Consider the following 13,629-nt stretch of genomic DNA (forward strand, 5'->3'; position numbering starts at 1 on the left):
ACAGCTTTTTCAGCAAAAAGAGCAGGTTGCAGCAGGGCTCTGCTGTCCCCAGACACACTACTTTTTGTTTTCAAGCTGTCTTTACCTTAAGAAACCCCAATCACTCTAATCCCTGGGAGTAAATTGCTCCAACCACAGCCCAGACAGCTGCTCACTGCTCAGTGTTGCTGGCCTGGCTTCAGCCCTGGCTAAGAGGGAGCAAGGAGAAACCAAGACCTGTAGCCAGATGCTCCATCAGCCCCTCAGGAGGCCCTAACCACCCAGGGCAAGCAAGTCACAATCTCTCTGTGTGATAAGCTATTTTTCTTTGGGTTCAGCATCTCTAGTTAACCCCTTCCCTGCCTCCCCAAGGGACAGGAATGGTCCAGACCACACTTCAAGATCTCTCTGTATCACTTCCCCCTGGCACTCCCCAAGTTTCAGGACAACAAAGCATAGTGAGACATAAGGAAAACATTTGCCCAGAAAATACCATGCTCTGGCCAAGCCTACCTTAACCCTCAAGGGTATAGACCCTATTACCTGGGTTAGACCCTGCTGTGTCCCAGGGCTGGACCCTCACATTTTTTCCCTGTAGTGGGTTCCAGGTTGGCTGTTGCTATTGGGGCCATAAGTAACCTCATCTGACAGGTACTGCAGCCTGGAGATTTCCCCGTTACGGTTCTACCCGGTTATAAATATCCTTTTCTTCTTCAGGGAAAGAGCGTCTGACCCGAAGTGTATGAAGCTTCCTGACAGGCTGAGAAAAGAGAATAGAAGAGGTTTAAATGTCAGCTAAAACAATCTTCATTTTCTTTTCTAAATTTGCAAAGCTCCCCGAGTCACTGGAGTGTGAGGCATTTGCCTGTTTGAAGTTCAGCCTGAAAATCCTTTTGCAAAATATTTGCTGAAACACAATAATGTTGGAATTGGAGGGGATTAAAACAGCTTCTGTCCTTGCCCCATCCCCCCTGAAGTCCCTCTTTAAGAGGGTTTCTGTAGAGGCAGGGACTTAGGTCCCTACGTCTTGAAGGCGCGATACAAAAGAGAGAGGGAAAGAAATAAAAACGTAAAGCTCCTAACATCACTATTATTGAAATGCCTCATTTGACATTTTGACTGTTTCAATTAGCTAACAAGGAACGCTCCACTTAATCCACCCGCAGATGCTGAAAGGAACTAAGTCTTTCCCTTCCCCCATGCCAGATCCCGCCTGGCAGCTACTTCCCAGCCTCCAGAGAAATCCCAGCAGGGGCAACAGCTTCTGCCCCAGGGGAGCCCTCAAGGCAGAGCCTACCCAGCCCAATGCCAGCTGACATCAGGGAGCATCCTTCCCCCAAACCCTATGCGCCTTCAGGCACAGCATCAGAAAGTCTGTGGAGGAAGAAAAGGGCACCCCAAAAAGCCAGCTGGCGCCTTTTCTTACCATTTCAGCGAAAACAACAGTTACATGGTACTGTTAGACCATCAAAGAGCTGGGCCTCTCTCTCTTATTAGGGTTAATCAACAAGGACTCCTTGCTGGTTTCAACTGCCGCAAGCTGAAAAATTACCCGCAATGACACAGTAACTGCAAGAGAGGACGAAACACTAAAATTGTTCCCCACCTCCTGCACATGGTCCTGGGCTAATTCGATCGGGTTCATTTTATTTCTCCAGGATTTACCCACCGCTGTGATGTTATGCCAAGGAAGCTGAAGTGCTGGGAGCTCTCCTTTTGGCACGTGTAATGGCTAGAGCTTTCCTCCACAATGCATTTTACCATCTCTAAACACACACACATACGCTCTCCATCCCCCAGGTAAGCTGCTGCGTGCTGCTGGCTGGGAAGGGGGACTCATGGCCATTACAGGGGAAACACTACACACTCCATAAAGTCAGGGTGATTGCCTTCAGTGGGGGGAGCTCTTGGGGAGATTGATTACCCTACTGGGAACACTTTGCTTACCTTGGGCAGAAAAGCAATTCACCAGCTCTTCTGTAGCCTGACTCTCACAGACAGCTCTCCAGGCACCACCAAGAGTATTTTCTCCCAAGTTTGGAGGTGGAGGAGGGTGCAAGAAAGGAATGACACATGCAATGCCATGCAGAAGATGTCTGATGTCTACAGGACAACACCTCACTCAACCCTGGAGGCAGCAGGCTCTTACAGACCTTGGTCAGGTGGTATTGTCTATCCTTTGCACCTATTTGAGGGGGTCAAGGGGCTGAGAGCAAGAAGTGGGTTTAGGTGTGGAGAACTACCAGTGACTGCACCTGCTTTAACTACAAGCACTTTCAGGTCCAAACTGGAAAGCCTGGAGTCTGGTGGAAAGGAGTGGGAGCTGCCTGTCAAGCCAAGCCTTGACAGACGGCAGAGTGAGGTAGGGGCAAGGTGTCAAGAGTCAGTAAATCCCTTTTTTTGGCCTAACACCCAAGCTTCTCCCCTCCTATCTGTAAAGATGACCTGGCACAAGTGATGGGACAGATCCTGCCCATTTTATACCAACCATGACCTCGACCTTCTTGTTCTGTCCCAACCAAGGGCAATACTCTCCGTTTGTAATAGCCTTTTCCATTGCTACTTTAATAACTCCCGTAACCTCTGCTTGCCACAGGTATGTCAGCAAGAGATGTAATTTGCTCTAAGCATGAGGAAAAATCAAAACAAATTACTGTTTCCAGGATCACCCTTCCCAGTACAGCCTGCCTTCCTTTCATACAGAAACCATTTTAAGAGCTGTGCCAGACACCCCCATCTCCTAAATACAAACTTAACTTCCATCACGTGGCTCTTCTCAGCAAAAGGCTTCTGCCATAGTTGAGGAAAACATCTGTGTGCCAGGCAGCACTTAACCGGGTGCAAGTCTGTGTGCTGGGAGAACCACTAGCTTATAGAGGCGTAGGAAGGCTTTGTGGGAAACTAACCCTAATCCTCTTCTGAAATATCTTGGCTACCTTTGAGCTACTAGCCCAAATAGAAGGCACACAGACTGTCATAAGTAAGACTAGCGAGAAACCCCACATACCTGCATCCAGCCTCCAAGCAGTGTTAGAGTTATATCAAATAATCACTCCTGCCCAGCTTCGCTTTAAACCAGTCACGGTACTTCCCTGCCCTATGACCACTGGATGGGACCAGCACCTCTCCACTCTAACATGCGGGAGGAGTCTTCTACTTGTCACCAGCCTCCCAAGTTCATGACCAGCCCATAACTAACTGTCCTTGTGCCAACATAATCTTCTCCCTACCAACTATTTCTGCTCTGATATACAGGCAGTGTATCTCAGCCTTGTTTTTGTAGAAGCCAAACTCTAAGTGTGATGGAATCTTCACGCCTTTGAATTTCCCTGTGGGCTCCTTTATACTTGCTCCCATTTGACTCTGTTGGTCTTCAGAAAGAGCAGCCAGGGCATCCCCATTATTCCTGATATAGTCTCACCAAACTAGCTGACAGCAGTGCTAACGCTTCCCCCAGACCACCAGGAACACCTCACTACAATCCTATTTACTCCAACCTTGGCTGCATCTTGTCATCCTGGTGTCTCATACTCTTTAGGGAAAAAAGGTTATGAAGGTCCTGGGATGGGCTGTCCTGGGAGGAAAACAAAAAAATGTAAAAAATCCTAGAGACTGGGACTGGAGTCCTAGCCCTCCCTCACCACAGCTTTGAGACACAGATTTACTCTGTCCTCCAGCTCTGTTGGCCAGGTGAAGAGAAGAAACGCATGCTGGAGAGCTGGGCAGGATAACCAAAGCCTTTCCAGAGCAGGATCTTGGAGCAACCCTGTAAAGAAACCAGACTAAACTTCCCATATCCCCCTGAAATGGATTATCCCTCCAAGGCAGTTCTTCTCATTCCCTCAGCATGGTGACACTCAGGTACCCTCACCAGTATGCTGAGAAAGCCCCAGGCATCTGGGACATGAATTTCCCTCAGCTCTTCCCCAGCATGGGCAATACTAAGTTTGTTTAGACAGGGTTGCCTCGCCCTAGCTTTACTCTTCTGCATTCCCACCACAGAAAGACAGGGTGGAGAGCTGGAAAAGTCTTAATTTCTGGGAAGGGTAACTGAAGTCCTACGAGCTCAGCCCCACACCTGGGAGCTACCTTACCGACAAATAGAGCTGTCCCATCTCTGTGCCTGCAGAAGGGACCTGGCAACAACTTCTTCCTCCCAGGCAATTGCCCAGATTATCCACAGGCACAAAATACTGGGTGCATCCCAACCAGACACATCTCTATTAATCACAGCCCTCCACAGTTAAAGTTATTTAATTCAGAGGTGAGAGAAGCTGCTCAGCTGTTTATGTCCAAGGGTTAAACTTGCCCCAGCCACTCACTACACATTTTTTACAATCTGGCAGTGATCCTTGCCTATTAAGCATCTCTGGCTTCAGAGAAGAGGTATTGATTTATTTCACTTTTATGGCTGGAGGTATTTATTCCTATTTGCTTTCCCACTTCTTCACCCCAGATGGGGTGTGGGGGATGAGGAGGGGAAAAAAAAAAATACCACACTGGTAGAGCCAAGAGGTGATGACTCATGGTTTTCTGATGGAAGACACAAAGGCTGGGACAAGGGAGGTAGGGACCAGCTCCTGGGCTATGATGCCAAACTTTGTCACAGCTTTTATTTTCATGATGAAAAGAGGCAAATATGTGGCTGGAAGAAAAGGAAAACGCATCAAACTTCAGAGGGAAGGTTCCTATCAAAGTTGTGTCCCCATAGGGTGCTTTGTGAGTTAGAGCTTGATTGATTTGTACCAGCTAAGGACCTCAGCAAATCTCTCCTGTGGGAAGAATGTCAACGCTTTCCCATATCTTAAAGCCAATCTGGAAAGGAAGATAAAACCATACTGCCGCAAGAGACGAGTGTGGACTAACATCCCTGATTTTAGCCCATTCCCAAACTGCTGCAGACACCCATTTCCAGACAAAACTCCCGGACAGGGCCCCCACTCCAGTTTTTAATGCTGTATTTCAATCTCCTCCTGCTATCACTGATTTTAGAAGGCAGCTGGCTTTGTTCTGCAGTGCCAGTACAAACACAGATTTGCATTTACACCCTTTCAGATGTTTCTTTGCACACAGGTGACGTGCCATGAGATGCCTGGGGATGTGATGAAAGCACAGGAGGACAGTCAGACCCCTCCAAGGCAGCAGATGCTCTGGCTCATCGCACAACCCCCACCTCACGCGCGCAGCCTGTTCTGCATCCTAGTTGGGAGCCTGCTTCTCAGAAAAACCAGGAAGACACTCACTATTACAAAAAACCTAACACATCCATTTTCAGCAGCATTCCATGTCAATGCATCAGCCTTACACTCTGCCACATAAACTTCTTGCGACACAGCACCAGACAAAGCATCCTGCTCTCCTGTGACTGCCTGGCCTATTTTGGTAGCAGGCGAGTTTGGGGAGGGTACGCCTTCCACTCCTGTCTGCATGCAATGCAGATGCAACACAAGCATGTGGTCTGTAGGCACCATCTTAGGATTTCTGGAAACAGTTCCTGTCTCAGTTTCTGAAATCCCACAGCACAGTGTATGTGACAAAGTGAGCAAGGGCTTGACTGGAGTATTGAATTTTGGGAGAAGAAAGGGAGGTAAGTGCCAGGGGCTGTGGGGAGAAGATCAGGGGTATCTGGGCAAGGAGAGATGGAAACCTTGCTCCAGCAAGGAGACCTGGAGGGTGGTTGAGGGAGGTCTGTTTTGGGAGCTCTAGGGACGCTATACAGAGCAGCAGCGGCCCCAGAGCATAGAGCACCCCAAATCAGGGCCTGCTGTCAGGGACTGAAGAAAAAAAAAATCTGTAAGGATTTCTGGGCAGACTTAGGAGACACTCAAAGACCCCTTCTTTGTGCCCCTCTGAACCTGCAAAACCCAGGGCCTCCATTCAGCCCCGAGGTCTCAAAGACTGTAAAACGCCCCCAGATGCCTCGTCCTCCAACATTTAGCCTATCCCAGGGAAAGGAGAATTTGAGCTCCCCCTCTATCTGCTTGTTTGCCAACCCTCCTGCTTCAAAGAGAAGCCCACATTTCTGTTCGTCAAACACAACATGCAAATACAGAAAGAATGAAAGGAAGAAGCGGGCAGGCAGGCAGGCTGGTGGCAGATAGCACGGGAGCCACCACTGAGCACAGCTGGTTCACGCTTCATTAGCCTCCTCTCTCACGAAGCTGCAAGCACAACCTTTCAGTCTGGCTACACACAGACAGAGAGGGAGGGAAAGACGTACATTTTCCATTTGGAGCCCATTTCCCCCCTTCCAAAACCCAGCTAACCCCACTGAGGCTTCATTGGGCTCAAAGGTGCACATTTCTGCTCCAGTATCTCCTGCACTAGTTAAATATACCTTCAGGCAAACGTCAAGAGTGAGCCCAGTTTGAAACTTATTGTGTTGTCAAGATGACAAGTGCTCTGCCAGGCTGTTAGTCTCTGCTGCCCTTCCTGTGTCTGTTCCCCCTCCCCTTCTGCTCATTAAAAGCTCCCTTGATAAGCTAGGGCTGGGCTTTTTTTTTTTATTCATTTAAATGTTTTCTTAACTTCAAAACATCAACAGCTGTGGGACTGAAAGAATGATGCTTTCCCTCTGATATGGATAGAGATTCATCCTGCTGCAACATGGCAATGTGGGTTGGTGGACAGAGCAGAGCCCTTGTCCATTTTATTCATGGCAGTAAGCAAGAGCCCAGCTTGTGGACTGGCTACTGCCGGCTCACCCCAGTCTGGTGATCCTGCCAAGGGAGTCAGGTAGCCAGCCAGCATGTCCTGCTGCAGCCTCACCTACCCCAACTTTACCTATTCTCACCTCCAATATGATCTTCAAAGTCCCCCACTTCTGTCCTCCTCAGGCAACGCAAACCCATGTTGACACAAGGCTAGAGCCACAGAGCCTGCTTCTTAGTCCCTGTGCCTCCATCGCCTGAGATTTCTGCTCCTCGTTGCTGTGTCATTTAAGCGTATCAGTTAAGGAAGGAATTCACTGGTTTTGAAAAGCACAAACCAAACCCCCCTTGAAAACAAGCTAATGCACTGAACCTTCCTACAGGCCTTTTCTAGTGCATCCTTCTGCCTGGGTTCCTCACAGCAATAAAATAACAACTCTTTTGCCCTGTTAGATGTGCTGGAAAGCATCTTGACTAGCAGCCCAAACCCCTGGAAGAGCTTGCTTTAAGTCTTAGCCAAGACATTGAATGAAAACAGCTTGAGAGGGAAGATGAATTAAGCATTCTCCTCTCTGCCTGCAAACAAAGGCCCGGGGGTGAGGAATAGATGCCATCTGAAACAGAAGGGACCCACAGAACTGTCAGATATGCCTGTTGCCATAGTCTAGCCTTCCCACCAAGCCCTACTCCAGAGTTAAACTTTCAGTTTTCACTTCTGCTCTGACTTACTCAGGGTAAGAGGCATATGCAGCTGTGCCATGTGCCTGCCCACCCGTCTCCCCAACGCATGCTCCCCAGCAATTCTGGAACCAGCTGATGAAGACAAAGGTATTGCAGTGAAAAGGATGAGTGGTCAGAGGAGAGATTCTGCTGCTGCTTGGAGCAATCTTTGCTGAGCAACACAGTGGAGATAGACCTCCACTGGCTTTAATGGCTCCCACTGTCTCCAAGCAGCAGCAAGTCCTGCAGCTGGGGCTGAATGGCCGTGGGAGTTTGCCTACCTTGCCTGGGCTCTCCCTGCATGGGCAATCCATTCTCCAGGGCTGGCTGCCATTCCTTCCATGAGCACACACAGCATCTGGCACAACGGGTCCCTAGCCTGAGCAGGGCCTTCTTGGTATCACTGACAAATAAATAACCATGATTAGCTCCTCTAAATGAGCATTCGCATCTTCTAATAAACATCGTAAAAAAGGAGAAATGAGACTTAATTCACTTTTATTGTCACAACTGACATGTTGCAAGATCTTAATTGGACTGAAAAGAGTTTCCAGTAAGGAGAAGCTGTTTAACTCACTCATTAGCAGCAGCCTAACAGAGACGGATGCTCCAGTTTTAGGAGCAGGTGAAAAGGAGAAACAGATCCCAGCCCATCCCCACCTGCCCATACACCCAGACACAGTGTGTCCCACGGATGGCCCCAGGAAGGGACTCAACACTGAGAAGTCTTCTCTTTAATCCAGGCACACAGCAGCCAGTGTAGTGTACACCCATTCAAATATCTGCCCTTTGTTCCCTTCCATCAATCTGCATCAGTCAATAAGGACCCCACGAAGAGAGCTGTGGGAAGTGAGGCTCAAGCTGAAAATATTGAGTCCCTTGCAGTTCCCATTCGTATGCACTACCCACAGGATACTCAAAAGTCCCTGAGCAACAAGGGCTCTTTGCAGGCTGTGCTTCAACCTCTTCTCCAGCACTGTTTCCACACTAGGATGCTCACAAGGGCTTAGGAAGGAAGGCAAGGAATGTAGCTCCTCACCTTTCTCTCAGAAGGCAGAGGGGCAGCTTTGCCTCACATATAAAAACATAAATTAACCCAGGGACCAAGTCAGATAAAACATCACCCCCACAGGCAAATTTTTCAGTAAATTCTGAAACCCAGGAGCTGGAATGGAAAACACTATGTAGTTGCCACTGCCACCTCAGCATCAGCAGCACCCGAGCATCTCAGACTCGGACAGACAGACAGCTCTGTGCCAGTTGTTCCACCCAGCAGATCTGGAGCAGTGCCTGGCTGGTTTACTCCAGCTCTCTCTGTCCCAATGCAGATAAATTTAGTTTTCTGCTCTCGCTGCCTGGGGAAGAGTAGGGAGGGGGAGCTGACATCTTTCAAATGAGACCTTAAAAATAAGCTGTCTACATGTCTGGACGTCGAAGAATCCCAGCCAGAGCTTTGTCTGTATAAAAGAGCTCGCTCCAGCACCCTAACCAGGTCGTACCCTAACCAGACTGCTACCCACCCAGAAACAGCTACACTTCAGTAGCATAACAATCCTTGTTCACAGTGTGATTGTCATGACTAGCATTCCTTGCTGTGCCAGAGATGCTCTGGGGGTGCCACCACACTACGTGCTGCATACACATGCAGCGACAGCCCCTGCACTTCATTTCTTAAGGTCTTCACAGAGATCTGGAGGACAAGAGCCAGAGCAGAGCCAGGAATAAAAGTCCAGATCACCCATCTTCCATTACTGTGACCCACTCCAGTCACTAGCCCAGCTCCCCTTCCAATGAGACTCTTGATTTCACTGGGGCTGAAAGCTGCTCTGTAAAGGCAAGTCAGCATTTGATAAAGAATATAACAGGATGAATAAAACGATGTGTTTGTACAAGAAAGCTTTTGCTCTGATCCTTAGTGCTGCAATATGTTTTGACCTACTATTGCAAGACTCAGCTACATCTTCCCTCCCTCCAAATGTGACAGAAGGCAAAAAGGAAGCCGCAGCTGATGCCGCAGAGCCCTGTGCTGGGATTCCAGCTGACAAACAGCATCAGCAGAGCTGCCCACACACACACAGATTAAAACCCACACCCTCTGCTTTCCTGTCATCTGCAGGAGGAAGTGCATGCATACATACATGCATATACACATACATATGGGCCTGATTCTCCACTCAGACTCTTGGTGAAATACCAGCAGCCTCCAACAGGTTTGTACACAAGGAGAAACACACCCACGAGATATTTTTCCTAATGAGGGCTGACATTTACCAGCTATCACAGATCCTACATTACCAAGAAAAAAACTTAGAGGCAGAACCATATCTGGTTGGAAAGGGCTGTTTTCTGGCAGCGAGCCAGCAGGGTGAAGGTGGGCACAGGCTCCAAACAGTCCCAGTAGTGATGGCATGCAGAAAATGTAGGGACCACACAGGCACCCAACGTGTATGAGGAGCTGAGGCTGGGTTTGCAAGTGGCATCTGCTCTTGTGCGGCATCCAAGGGGAGGATCAACGACTCTAAGTGGCCTCCTTCGTACAATCTCTCCAGGCTGTCTGGCTACTATGCCACCCTGTTGGATTATCAGCTCTGTGTTGATACAGAGGGCCACTTAGCACCACTATCAGAGGCTCACAGAGCAATGAAGACCACAAAAAGCCCTAACAAACTGCTGGGATCTCACCCAGGATGGGATTTCAACTCAGAGGTTTGTTCCAGAGAGCTTTAACACCAGATCCTCTTCAGCATAGGCAAACCCTGAACCACACACAAATTAAGTGCATTTTGCAATGGACCCCAAACCCTTGCTGGATCTGCCTCATCTGATTTACTATTTCTGCCAAGGAAAGTGGATTTATTCCCAAATTTAGCAGCTGCCAAATAATTGTAAGTGTGTTCATATGGGGATTTGCCACAAGCTTTTGTTAAGCCAGGGCAGGACTTGTACACTGAACAGCCCTTCCCTCGAGAGGCATCAAGCCCACAGCGAGAAGTGGCCTCTTTCTTTCACAGCATAGGTTGCTCATAAGGTGTCTCACTCCTGCCTAAATCCAGAGGTGATTCTGTTCAGAGCTGGTCACCCACCTTTCACAGATGACACAGTGACAGAAGACAAGGAGCTGACAAGGGAAAGAAGTCAGTGCTCCAAATTGGTTTCAAACTTCAACCCCAGCTTGCCATGCAGGGTGTGTGGCAGTGGGTTTATTTTTCAGCAAACAAGTTTCCTTTCTTCCAATCAACTCAGAGGCAATAAGAGGTGGGTTTCAACAAGACATAAATCTGCCAACGGCATATCAAGGCTTCTGAATAGCAAGGGCACAGACAATTGTCCAGTGGAAAAGAAAAAAAGGTCAGAGCAGTAACTCTTGCAGTATTTGTTCCACAAACAGAGAAGGTTTACACAGCTTTTCTGGGCAATTATTGGGCAGGAAATAAATCTCAACAGAAACTCATCTTCTTCTCCCGCTTTGCAGCTGAATCTCTTTGCCTCACGCCCCTAGCGATGTCCCCAAAATGCTTTGCAACAAGATGTCAGTTACACAACCCAAGGCTGTGCCCCAAGAGCCAGTGGAGAACTGTATTAAATTTAATAGCATTGCTCCAGGTAATCTACGACCGCTTATAATCAATTGTCCATGCCCGCTGCAGCATGACTATAGCTGTCTTCCCAGGGCTGCAGGTGCAGGACTGGCAGAGAAAGCGTCTGCGTAGGCTGGAGACGAGAGCAAGCTCTTGCATGGCCTTGAGTGTATGGAGAGGCTGGGAGGCAGCCAGCCCACCCCTGCTACCGTGCGCCTGTTAAGCCAGGGTTCAAGGTCTCTTGGTGGATTGGAGAGCCTGGGCATGAGCGTGCCAACTCCAAAGAGACTATTATCCACGCTGTGGGGAAAAACACCAAGGAGGAGCCAGTCTCTCCCCTTTGGCATCAATTCAACAAGGCATGAAAAGGATCACTGTCTCTGTTTTATGCAGAGGGAAGCAACGCACAGGGAGACAGGAAAGATTTTTCCTCTGCTGTGGCAGAGCTGGGAATCAGTTGGCATCTCCTGCAGCCCCTGATACCCCATGCTCCCTTCACACTCTCTGGCACCAGTGTCATTCCACCACCCAGGACTGGCTCCAGGCTCCTCTGCAGCGCTGGCAAAGAGGAGCATGAGCAGCCCTGGCTGAGGGGCCAGGGCCAGGAGAGTGAGGCCAGGCAGGCAGAGGGGAGAAAGAACAGATGGACAGCTTCAGGAGCAGGACTTGCTACTCTCACCCTCTTTATGTGGGTAAGAAACACTGTCACACACACCTCAACACTTCCCTCAGCAGAAGCAGCAGTAGTTAGCTGAAACCACCACTGGAAAGCAGACAGCCCTGGATCCCAGGTCAGCTGTTATCACCACACCAGACAAGTGCAACCGAGATATGTGCCTAGCCTCTATTTCTGGTCCACAGTTGAGGGTATACTTGGATTCCTAAAACTCTAAGGAGACAAAATGTGCACAAACGGGTTGCCTGATGTCTTGCTCAGACCTTTGCTGAACATGGTGCTTGCTTTCCACCCTGCTCACCTTTTCTGGGGACCTTGGCAAGGGGCTGTATTTTCTTGCCAGCTCCCACAAGAACAGTTAAGACAGAAGAGTTACAGGACCCCAGTCTACATGTGCTGCATTTCACAGTGCCCAGAGGCAGAAAGACATCCCCACCGCTCCAAGTCTTCCTCTCCTCCTCTTGACCACAAGCAGGTTGAGCCCATGATAAAACATGGTCAGGAGAAGCCAAGTAAGCTCAGTCCCCCGGGAGCTGTCTGTGAGGAATGGCAGCCTCCAGGTAGGCTTCCAAGCCTCTCTCCATCCTCCTTCCCTTGCCAGCGATGGAAAAAATAAGTACCTGTTGCATTGGCATCCAGGAAAGCAGGCACAGCCTCTGAGGTGTGGTTTCCATACAGGGTCATGGCAGAAGCCCTGGGAAAGGCAGAGGGTATTTAGTCCAGCATCCCAATCACTCAGGCATTGAGCAGAGCTAGGTACAGGGAGGAGGTAGCAAGCGACAGCTCTAAGCATACAGGAACAATTACAGCCCTCTCTCCAGCAACATTTTCCTTCCCTAACCTCCCAGCTCCTCTCCAGCCAAATGGCAAGTCCCTATTTCCACACATGCGCCCTCCACACACACTGACTGCATCAGAGGGAACAGAGTCCTCTGCCTGCATCCTCAGGCACATGTGGGAAACAAGCTAAGCATCATTAACACCAAGCCCTTTACCAGCATCTCCCAGTCACAGCAAAGGACACCTATCACCTCCAGAAACCCCAGTACGTCCCCGACCAATGGGCAGTTGTTGGAGCAATCAAATCCAAGCCAATTTCATCACGTGGAGGGAAGGACAGCCAGAAAACTACCGTCCAACCTGCTAAAACCACTGGTCCCCTGAGGTCACAAAATCCAAGCCACTTTCACTGAGGAAGCGATAAGAGGCAGCAGGGTACTAAGCTGTCCACTTCAGCTCAGCGTAAATCTCAGAGCTTCCTCAAAGCTCTGCATGAAAGGGAACGGTATAGCTTGCCTGAAAAGCAGCCACTGGCCTCCTGAACAGAAACATTGCCATCTAGAGGCTCCTTACCTTCTTTGTGGACAGGCTTGGGAAAACCTGGGAGGAATTTCCACCCTCCCCAGGCACCTGTGCAGAAGAGAGCTGTTAGTAGGGACAGGGAACCTGAGGTTTAGGATTGCAGCATGAGCCAGACTCCAAGAGATTTCATCCCAAGGTGACCAGGCTGCCCTGTGGGGAGACACCAGTGGAGCCTTACTAGTGAGTCCGTGAAATGGAGACGGGTGTGAGAGCATCCAGCTCAGCTGTGGATCTCCAACTTTTTCTGCACACAAGGAAGTGCCAACCACCCACTGAAGTCCTCTGTAAAGGTGGGCTCGGATGACAGCAGGCCCCACCTTTAGACCAGGCTCTTGCTCCACAGCAGAGACATTCTCCAGCAGCTTTTTTTGGCCCAGGCTGCTCTCCAATTTAACAGCCCCTCAACACAATGCTTTGTCTCCATCCCACAAGACCAGAGGCAGGTCAGGCCATGCAGTGGCATATCAACCAGTACGTCCTGGTCAGCAGAGAGAGGCAGGTCCTCCAGAGAGGAGTATGATTCAGGCAGCAAATAAGTGTCCCGTGGGGTTGCCCACAGTGTCTTCCACTGGCATGTTAAGTGCTGCAGAGATCACACCTACACCAAAGATCCTGGGAATCCCAGCCCCAGAAAACCTGAGGGACAGCAGAGGAAGATGGAGGG

General features: G+C 49.4%; 1 long non-coding RNA gene across 1 annotated transcript in view; it reads right to left on the reverse strand.

Annotated features, from left to right (window-relative positions):
* Nucleotides 1–13,046, reverse strand: part of LOC142058889 (uncharacterized) — an 87,164-nt gene extending 74,118 nt beyond the window's left edge. Inside the window, exons 1-3 of the long non-coding RNA XR_012661138.1 lie at nucleotides 12,957–13,046; nucleotides 12,224–12,297; nucleotides 523–739 (exon numbers count right to left, since the gene is read on the reverse strand). This is a non-coding gene — a long non-coding RNA (uncharacterized LOC142058889). The remainder of the gene's footprint in view (nucleotides 1–522; nucleotides 740–12,223; nucleotides 12,298–12,956) is intronic.
* Between the last annotated feature and the right edge of the window lie 583 nt (nucleotides 13,047–13,629).

This window comes from Phalacrocorax aristotelis, chromosome 6 (genome assembly GCF_949628215.1).
Source record: "Phalacrocorax aristotelis chromosome 6, bGulAri2.1, whole genome shotgun sequence".
Lineage (NCBI taxonomy): Eukaryota > Metazoa > Chordata > Aves > Suliformes > Phalacrocoracidae > Phalacrocorax > Phalacrocorax aristotelis.